This window comes from Mytilus californianus, unplaced genomic scaffold, assembly GCF_021869535.1.
Source record: "Mytilus californianus isolate M0D057914Y unplaced genomic scaffold, xbMytCali1.0.p SCAF_7, whole genome shotgun sequence".
NCBI classification, from domain to species: Eukaryota; Metazoa; Mollusca; class Bivalvia; order Mytilida; family Mytilidae; genus Mytilus; species Mytilus californianus.
In genome coordinates, this window is record NW_026262723.1 from 5746357 (window position 1) to 5756987 (window position 10631).

The following is a 10631-nucleotide window of genomic DNA, read 5'->3' on the forward strand; positions in this document are numbered from 1 at the left end:
TGAATTTAAAATGAAAAATAATCTTAATATGTAACAAGTGCATAAAATACGATGTTTTAGTCGTACACGAAATCGCTTTTAAAGGCATCAAAATGCCAAATACTTATTAAACAAATAAACCTTTTTTTCAATGTTAACATGATGTTCAGGTTACTTTCGTTTGACAAGAAGTAAAATATTAAAGACCGAAGTTTTCTACCAAATATTGTTAATTTTCCGTTTTAAAGTTTACATTCTTCTGAGATAAACATTTTCTTTAAAATAGCTAAATTCACAGAATTGTATTATCAGTTTTAAATTTACATACATGTTGGATTTTATAGATTTAGTGGTATCCATGAAACATAACGTTTTATCCTATTGTTTACGAAACTTAGCTATATTTCCATTTTTAAGAAGAGATTGCTACATTTTAACATTTTCAAACTTAAAATTTGAACTAAATAAAAGCATGGAAATTTGTCAAATGTACATTCCATCCCAGAATATCATCAGATATAAGAAATAGAGTTAAAAAATGTATTAAACTACTAAAGGCTTTATAAAAAAAAACTTGAAAAATTCAAGAATGTAAAAGGGCAAAGTCCTATAGTAACCTCTTAAGTTCTGGTTGGTGTGCATCAGGCATGGGGTAATGCAAATTTGTAACTGTAATGTAACTGCATTACATTTTTCCAAGTAATTGCATGTATAGTATAATGCAGCAATTTTTGCATAAAATGTAATTGTAATTTAATGCATTACATTGCATTACATTGGCATTCCTTTTTTCACATACTATTTATCTTAAACAGATTGTTACAGATTTATTGAAACAGATTTTAAGATTTCTTGATTAACTAAGAACATTATCATTTGCGTATTTACTTTGAATTTATATTTACATTTAAATATTTAATTTTCACGGTTTATATAAATCCCTTTTATTTGGGAATTTGAAGATTAAGCCTTGCCTGAAATAGAACTTGAAAAAAAAGTTGTATAAATACTAGAATGACCAAATAATAATTTTAAATGAATAATACAACACTGTATATCAGATTGAGTTTCTTGTTTTTTCAATTTCATTTTATTTCTAACATTTTTCCGATATTCGAAAAGTTTTATTGTAAAAGTGTTCCATAGTTGTCAAAAGATCAAATGATATCTGTTATAATTAACATGATTAAATAACAGATAATTGAATATTGTCACAAAACACTAATTAGTTTATTTTACAATTAATCTTTTTTAACCATTTTGACTCTTGTTTATAAATTAAGCTCTATGTTTATTATATAATTAGACTAATTTAGGAAAGAAATTCTGAGTAAATGTATTGATTGAAATTAAAAAAAAGCACACAATTGGATATATCTATAAAAGTAAAATTAGCATTAAGTTATAGTAAGTATAAAAATTCATCTCTGTAATTTGTTTTTAGAGAAAACACAGATAGTAAACCTTGTAACATTAAAACCAAAGATAGAGAGCAATCAACTATGATAGGTTTAGTGAAACAGTCGGATAGTCAAAAATATCATTCATCATGAAACCTTTAAAACCCTTATGATGTTAAAATTCAATAGTGATATTGAAAAGACTTTTAACATACTTAAATTCAATACATGGAACACAGTTACTGCATATGCTAGAATCTTTTGTCACTTCATGTTGTTTTTCAAAATGTTCGATTTTTGTTTTCACTTGATAAAAAAAATTAACAAATGTAATGTGTAATTCAATGCATTACTTTGCAAAAGTAATTGTAATTTACTGCATTACTTTGATAAACGCATGTAATTGTAATTGTAATTTAATGCAGGGTTTTGTCAAAGTAATTGTAATATAATGCATTATATTTCAATGTTATTCGCCCCGTGCCTGGTGTGCATCATATATCAAACTCCCTTTAGATTTTGAGAATTGGGAGATAATTGGGAACCAATTTTGACCCTCTTCTTGCCGACTTCTTTCTTTATTATTATGAGGCTGACTTCATACAGGAACTTCTTAGGAAGAAAGATAAGAAGCTAGCAATATCCTTTAACTTTACGTTTCGCTATATAGATGATGTTATCTCACTTAATAATACAAAATTTGGTGATTATTTGGAACGAATCTATCCCATCGAACTAGAGATAAAGGATGCTACAGATACAGTTAAGTCTGCCACATATCTTGACTTACATCTAGAAATTGCCAAAGAGGGTCGGTTGAAAACACAACTTTACAACAAAAGAGATGATTTCAGCTTCCCAATTGTGAACTTTCCATTTCTATGTAGCAACATTCCAGCAGCGCCTGTATACGGATTATATATCTCCCAATTGATACGATATTCCCAGGCTTGTATTTCCTATCATGATTTCCTTGATAGAGTATTGCTGCTCACAAGGAAGCTATTAAACCAAGAGTTCCAAATGGTGAAGTTGAAATCTTCCCTTCGTAAATTTTACGGACACCATCACGATTTGGTTGACCGCTATGGAATAACCGTTTCACAGATGATATCGGATATGTTCCTTATGTCGTAACCACACACTACCCTTCCCTTTTCACGAATTTGACCTACCGAATTAGACTATTTACTGGATTTTTAATAACATATTAAGCAACACGACGGGTGCCACATGTTGAGCAGGATCTGCTTACCCTTCCCGAACACCTGAGATCACCCCCAGTTTTTGGTGGGGTTCGTGTTGCTTAGTCTCTAGTTTTCTATGTTGTGTCATCTGTACTATTATTTGTCTGCTGGTCTTTTTATTTTTGGCCATGGCGTTATCAGTTTGTTTTTGATCTATGAGTTTGACTGTCCCTCTGGTATCTTTCGTCCCTCTTTTCGATCAGCAGGTGTATTATGATAATGCTTCACATTTCGCACAACTTAAAAACTTTTCAGGATCCAAGGTGTCCTGTTTCGAGTCAACATGTGTTATCCTTCTCGCTAATTTACCCAATCTATTCAGTAGTCCTTGTTGAACAATTTTGCCGACAATATCTAATATGTATGAAATATTTGACACTATTTTACATATAAAGTTATCTTTTATTGTACTATTTCGCATTTTCGCCTTTGAGCGTGTCCACCTTCGAGTTTTCGATGAATGGAATATCAAACGTGATCACTTGTTTTATTTAGTCCCTTTAAAAAAAAAACGCTTTGCTGAATTTAACATTATTAGCGACTTTTCGGCTGTTGTTAGTTGGTAATTTATGACAATTATTTGACATAACGGAATATTTATTTCCCATTTGAGTATTTTAAATATTTGAAATTCATTATATTTGAAGGTAAGAGTTAACAATATGCACATAAATTGCTTCCTTGAGTACCAGCATAAGTGGTTGTTATGTGTTATATATTAATAGGTTTTAGTTTTTGTAAATTTGGTGATGATGTCTGATATTTATATGGCTATGATTTATTTAGCTGAAGACACGGGCGATTAGAATTGAACACATTTCACAGATACCTTTCGTTTTTTTAATAGTGTATATGCCCTCTTCATGTCTTTAATAATAAAATATTTTTATTCATATTGTAGTAAAGTTAAATCAATATTACACATAAAACTATTTTTGTTACCATTATTTTATGCACTCGAGTAACATGATTAAGTAAGAGATTTGTTTTTCGCTCAGCTTGTTTTTTTCCCTGATCACCCGTTTGTTATGACTTAAGCATGTTAAGGTAGATATCTTAAAACATTTTTGTAAAGACAATTAAACGCAGAATTTATCACAAATGTCAATTTCGTATTCAATGTGTACCCCCATGTTCTAGCATAAGTTTAAGTGCATATTAAAAAGAATTAAAAGATTTAAAACCACCAGCCTTTTTTTTATCAACATCACATGTTGTGTCATCTGTACTATTATTTGTCTGTTTGTCTTTTTATTTTTGGCCATGGCGTTGTCAGTTTGTTTTCGATCTATGAGTTTGATTGTCCCTCTGGTATCTTTCGTCCCTCTTTTAATGTTATAGGCAAACAATATTTGTTCCGTTTATTTTCTTAAATATGTATTTTCTAATCTATTTCAAGGACTTGTTAGTGTGACGTTTATTGATAAAATATGACTGTGTATAATGATAAAACTACATGTAAATGATGAATTTCCTACACTATTTCCGAAGTATGTTGTACACATGTTATAGATTATGAAGAAAATTTATGGTGTCATAAATAGATATATCAAGTTTAAAAGATAACGCATGCAGAAAAGTAAGTGTTTTAAGACATTTGTAGCAAAGAAAAACATAAAAAAAAGAAATAAAGAAAATCAACACGATCAACTAACAGCAATAACAAAAACAACAAAAAGTAATGGTTCTTGCTTAGTTATACAAAATAAGGATTTTATCGTAGCACATTGAGAATTTATCAATAAATTTAGACTCCATTTTACGCTATCAAAAATATATAACATTTTACTTGCTGACTAAGGTAACAGAACCTACTGTCTTAAAGCAATTGTACCTGCATTTAGCATCTGGGTTTATGTACAATTTTAAACGACCTTTACACTGGTCAAATTTGTGAATATCGGTTTTATTGATCTATGTGTCTCGGTATATCCCGAAGAACCATCGATAATGCAATACCAACCTTTCTATATTTGAAATGTAATATGAAAATTCTCGTTCCAAGTTGCTGTATTTATTATTTTACAACTTTATAAATCATATGTGCAGTTCCTTTCATATCTTCTGAAAATATTGTTGAATCCGTTGACCGACATTAAATAGAACAATACTGTGTTAAACATGAATAGGGTCATTTTATTGACTCACTGGTTTCAATCGAAAATAGAGTTTGAACCATTAACTTGACAAATTTTCACCATAAGCATTTTAGATTAAGAGAATTTTCGTGAAAGTTTAAAAGTTGATGATAACATTTGATATTGATACAGATTAAATCACATTTACATCTTGTTTCTTTTGCAACTCGATAAAATTGTCTCATTGGAAGATGGTAGATTTATAAAGGGACTTCTATCTTAGGATTTTATATACTAAACGTAGGTTCCTTTTCGAAGCATGTAATATGTTTTTCATCAATCAATACATTTTGTGCCATTCATTTACGGAATACAAGTAATGCTGTGCCATGTTTGAAGAGTTATCACCGTCAATGTGGTCTTAAATAGTTTGTTACAGTCATTTCACTTGAAATTTTATATCCATTTTACTTGAAATATTATTCTTCTATCCTTCCTCGCCACCTGATTATTTATAAATTATTTCTTTTAATTTGTCTCTACCATTGCAGTCGTATACTCGGTGATGTGTAGTTTCTTGTAAGTAGCTATTCTTTTTTCATTTTTTTTTTTCAGAACTGTTGAGGTCATGCATATATCAAGAGTTGTATTTCTCCTCTACTGCTTAGTGATGTCGGCTAGCGGATGTGATGAATGGGCTAAACAAAACCCCTGTATGTGTACATGTGATGATGGCAACAATGAATGTATAGAAAGATGTAAAGTTATAGCAGCAAAAAATGAAAAGATCCGTTGCTCTGAACAGTGTTTTATGATTGCCAAAACCTGCTGGAATTCATGTGCTAGTGAAATGAAATCTGACTTGTAAAATGTAATAAACTTATCACCTAAAATTCAACAAACTTTTGAATTTGATTTGGTTTGCTTCAATAATACCGTAATAATTTTACTGAACCAAATGTGCAATTCGGCAAATAATTATCTCCTGTGTGATGTTCGAGGCTTAAATATTTGAAAACCAAAACTATATTAATAAATCTAAATACAATGTGATTGTTTCCAAATATTTAACAGCAAATACCAGTCGAATAATATCTGTATTGTCATTCCAGTATTGAAATATCAGCAACTGTGCAGTGATACTCTCGGGGACTAACAATCCATCAGCAGAGGTATCGGCTCAGTTGTAGTAATAACATTGTCGGTACTAATTTTATAGAACCTTTCGGATTTTCGAAAAGTTTGGCATTTAACATCACTGAAGAAACATTTATTCTTCAGTGATGTTCAATGCCAAACTTTTCGAAAATCCGAAACCTTAACAAACGTTGTAGTGCTTATCAAACCAAAAGATTTCTAAAAGAGCGAGATTGATATCCTTGATACGATAAGAACATGGCAAGCAAAAACAGAGCCATAATTGAAAGAAAGCCTGGCAACACAATAACAGACAAAACTGAGAAACTAATGTATTCGTCATTATTAACATATTTGACAGTAAGGACTATTCTATATTAAAGTACCTGTTTATGAGAGCAGACGTTAATGATACTTTTACCTAAATCGTGTTTCATGTAGACAAATGATAGACTCAACTCAACATCTGTGTATGAAACACCTTATTAGAAATTTATGGGTGAAGCTGTTGCTCAAATTTTAAATGCGCATAGGAAAACCTAAAAATAAAAAAATCATTAAGGGGTAAATTTGTAGTTGTTCCATAATTTTGAATACAAAGGACACATGCAATTTCAAGACAATTTCAAAAGTAATTACTGCTATCTTACAATCCACCATTTTCTACATAACAAAATGCCTGTACCAAGTCAGGAATATGACAGTTGTTATCCATTCGTTTGATGTGTTTGAGCTTTTGATGTTGCCATTTGATTAGGGACTTTCCTTTTTTAATTTTCCTCGGAGTTCAGTATTTTTGTGATTTTACTTTTGACATCCAAACCATTTTTTCACATGTAAAAATACATGAATCTACTTTATCGCACCTTATTTTTCTTTGCTACATTGAGCCATTCTTCCAATTATCATTATTATAGAATCTGACATAAACACATACAAAGGAACTATAAAAGTTACTTCTTTTTTTTCATGGATGATTTATATAATCGTCAATAAAGGTAAATCTATAGGTGAAAAATGCCTTTAGGATACGCATTTCTGGGAATACGCCTGAATAAATAACATACGTGATCTTTCAAATAAAGTTACCTTGGCAAGTCACCAGAGCAGCTTAATATCGTGTAAATGGTTTTACAAATGCACTTACATGTTAATATAAAACTCATCAGAGAAACCAAGCTTATAATTTGGTGCGCAAGAAAGCGTTTTGACTGCACCGGACTCAAATCTGTTAAAAGGGCAAATAAAAAAGTAAAAAGTTAAACCAGAAAATTACGAAAATTACGTATGACTATTATGTAGTTCTACCCGGGACATGATCAAGACAATTTTCGCAAGCACTGGCTCTTTCTATTGATTTATGTTTTTTTTCTGAAAGTATAAATAATATTGTTGCTTTCAACGTCGAATATGTCAACACGAACAATATAAGTGTATTTTCTTAAAAGGTGTGTATTAAACGTTTCTTTATTACCTTTATCGCATACATGATTAGATAATAGCTTAAGTCGGGAAAAGTTCTATTAACTTTAAATGACCTGTCTGGCAATTTATATGTGCATGTAACACAAAGATTACAAGGTAATTTTCATTTTGTGTAAGTTTTCAAAGATGTAGAACTGAAATGTCAATAAAAGTAAATGTGAGTAGACGTAAGTGAAATAAGACGACAGTAGTTAACTCATGTTTATTTTTTTAATCGATTAGGAGAGGGAAATCAAGTTAACAAAAAAAACTGTAGGAATCGCATAAACAATAAAAAGAACAAGACCGGGTGCGTCGACATAGTACGTTTAGTCAAAAGTCACTATTGGGAATAGAACTCAATCAGTAAAATAACAAATTAAACGACTTATCTTGTATCTAAATATATAGCTCTGGTTTCTGGTTTGAGTTTGGTTCTACGTTTGGTTTATATTTGTGTTATCAGCTCTACAGTTGTGAATTATGTTTTGGATTTTAACATGTTTAAGATATTTTGGCTTCGAGCCTCAGTGACAAAGCGTTGAATGTCGAATTGAGCATCAGCTACAGTAAGATAGGGGTACTGTTAATGTTATCAATAAAACTGCGAAAACATGCGTAACAAAGAAATGTTGTTTAAAATCTGATACAGATCTAATACATATTGTTTAAAATGAGTCTGGTAGATAATGAAATATACTTTGTCAAATGAGGAACCTATCTAAAGAACATTTCGCAATCTTTTTCACATTTCAAGGAAATGGAGGCTATTTTGAAGTTAGGAATCATGTGCATATTAGTAATATTATTGTCCAAAAGTGGTAAGTTTATACAACTATTCTGTTAAACGTTAATCCTACTTTCACAAGAATTCTTAAACTTGTAAATTACTATGTTGTAAGTTCACGTTGAAACCTTCCACACAGTAACCAACTGTATTTCGGTATAAACATGATTACAATTGAAGATAAATGTGGGCCATGATAAAGAGGAGCGTCCGTATATCTGTGCGGGATTATAAATACGTAGCCACTTCCTGTTCCATAAAGAGTACTTGCAACAACTATTGGTGTGGTTTATGTGCCCCTGTTTAATTTCCTTATGTTTCAGAATATGTATGAAATATTTGCAACTGAACGTTACGGCCAATCAATAATGAATCAATCAATAGACATATATACAACTGAGACTATGCGGTTTCTAGGAACGTTGAGTATCAAGTGATAATCCACATAAATCATTTAACTCTAAATGATCAATTATGTAAATGAATTGAAACTAGGGTTTAACATACAGTTGTACTCAGTTCTTCAGTGTCTTAAAATCTATCAAAATAGAGAGCTGTTCTAGAAAAACTGTAGAATGTTTTATTAATACGTAATAATAAATCTTATATAAAACAGTTTTGGGCAGTCCTATGGCAGACTACCCTGAAACTATAAAGCAGGTCAGAACTAATCACAACTGTGCTTGGGAGAATTCATCAGATGATTTTTAAATGTTTTACATATTCACAAGAAGCGATAAATGCTGTTATGTTTTATGATGTTGGTTGATCCCTCGTGTATCATCTGCCCCTCTTACACATGGTAAAGTTTATCTTAACACGTTTGGTGTGGATATGGTTCAAAACTACAATTTTTAAGGGCATTGACACATTTTGTGCATTTGAATGAACCTTTAAGAAGTACATCCTTTCTAAAACACAATAATGCCTCATGATCACAATAACTGCATATAGGCTTAATTTATCAAAGTTATCTGCATATAAGCTTAAGATGCTTTAACTGATGCTATTAAATCTTGCCATTCTTCGCTCTAATTTTGTGGCTGAACGTCAAAGTAGGTTTTCTGCCGCAACCGTTTTAACAGGACAGACAGACACTATCTTTTTGCAGTTTTCATTATGAATTCGGTATAATGGAGTTATAACTATATCTGCCAATGACGATGCGACACGTGCTAAAGTAGATATTCTACAAACAAGCAGCGACAACTCAGCTGGCTTCAGTACAACAGTACAAATTAAACAGAAAGCTTGTATGGACAAAGAGGTAAATGATAATTACGATTAGCAATGAGAAAGTAATGGTTAGAAATCACGTAAATTGAAGCTCTAAGTTTCCTAACAAAACTTTTTTATTATACATTTTTATTACACATTTTTGGTTCATTTGTGCAAATTGTCTGTACCAATATACAGAGTACTTTAATGATGTGTGTGTACTATTTATCAATTGTGATAGAATTCTGCATTTTAATGGTAGAATGTGTTTGAATATAAAATTGTATTCGTACTTTTACTCAAATGTGTGTGTGCGTAAAGAATGTAGGATTTGACCATTTCATACTGTTTTCGAAGGATGTCTTGCACTTGGTTGACAATACAACTGGTTGGCTGTTATTCCCCCAAAGTAACGTCAGCTCTGCATTCAGTACTTAACTAATGATGATAAATTTATGATTAATAACATATGTTTCAATAGCAGTAGTAATCAATTGTGATTTTAGCATTTTATTTGTACAAAGATAAAACAGTGATTGATGTAACGGCAGATAGGATATTACAAGTATAATCGATGAAAATTGCAAAAAATAAAAGACTGGGTAAATTACAATCACCAGTATGTCGTACAAACATATTAACCAATAAGAATTGAGAACAAGAAGTCCGTTATAAAACATTTTGTGTTTGTCACAATATTTTGTAGCATCATTTGAAAATTATTAGTTTATTAAAGATAATACTTGGATGCAGTTTATTATGCTTAATGATATCATAGCAGAATTAAACTCCTGCTGAAAGCAAAGTAAACTAGAAAGACATTTTTAAACAGATTGTCTTAACCGTTTCACATACTTGAAGTATGGAAGTTCTTTTATTGTACTTCACTACGCTTATATCAACCCCCTCAGTCACTATTTAATTTTCGTATCCCGGCTTTCAAACAGGAAAGGAACATATCAACGATGTCACAATGTGTGTAAAAAGTTTTGAGCGACGTCATAATGTGTGAAAAAAATTAACAGGCTTACTTATGTCAAGTTTAAAAATGTCTATTGAAGGGGAAAAGGAACAGAAGTAGCGCGATAAAGAGATTATCCGATTTTTATATATTGATATCGTCAAATATTAGCCGCTTCATCAACACAATTAGAATGTTTTTTGTTCGTTTGTTGTGCTCACTCGTCACATTGCCGATAACAGCTGATACTTACTATATCAATGCGCATCAAATCCGATAATCTTTACGTTTTAAGCCTAAATTAAATATCCGATAACAAGCTAAATTAAAACATTCTATAAAACTTAATGACAAATCATT

At 30.9% G+C, this 10631-nt stretch overlaps 1 long non-coding RNA gene across 1 annotated transcript; it reads left to right on the plus strand.

Annotated features, from left to right (window-relative positions):
- Positions 1-4114: 4114 nt before the first annotated feature.
- Positions 4115-5757, plus strand: LOC127708057 (uncharacterized). Its single transcript, XR_007985141.1, has 2 exons — positions 4115-4205; positions 5320-5757. It is a non-coding gene; the product is annotated as an uncharacterized LOC127708057 (long non-coding RNA).
- The last annotated feature ends 4874 nt before the right edge of the window (positions 5758-10631 follow it).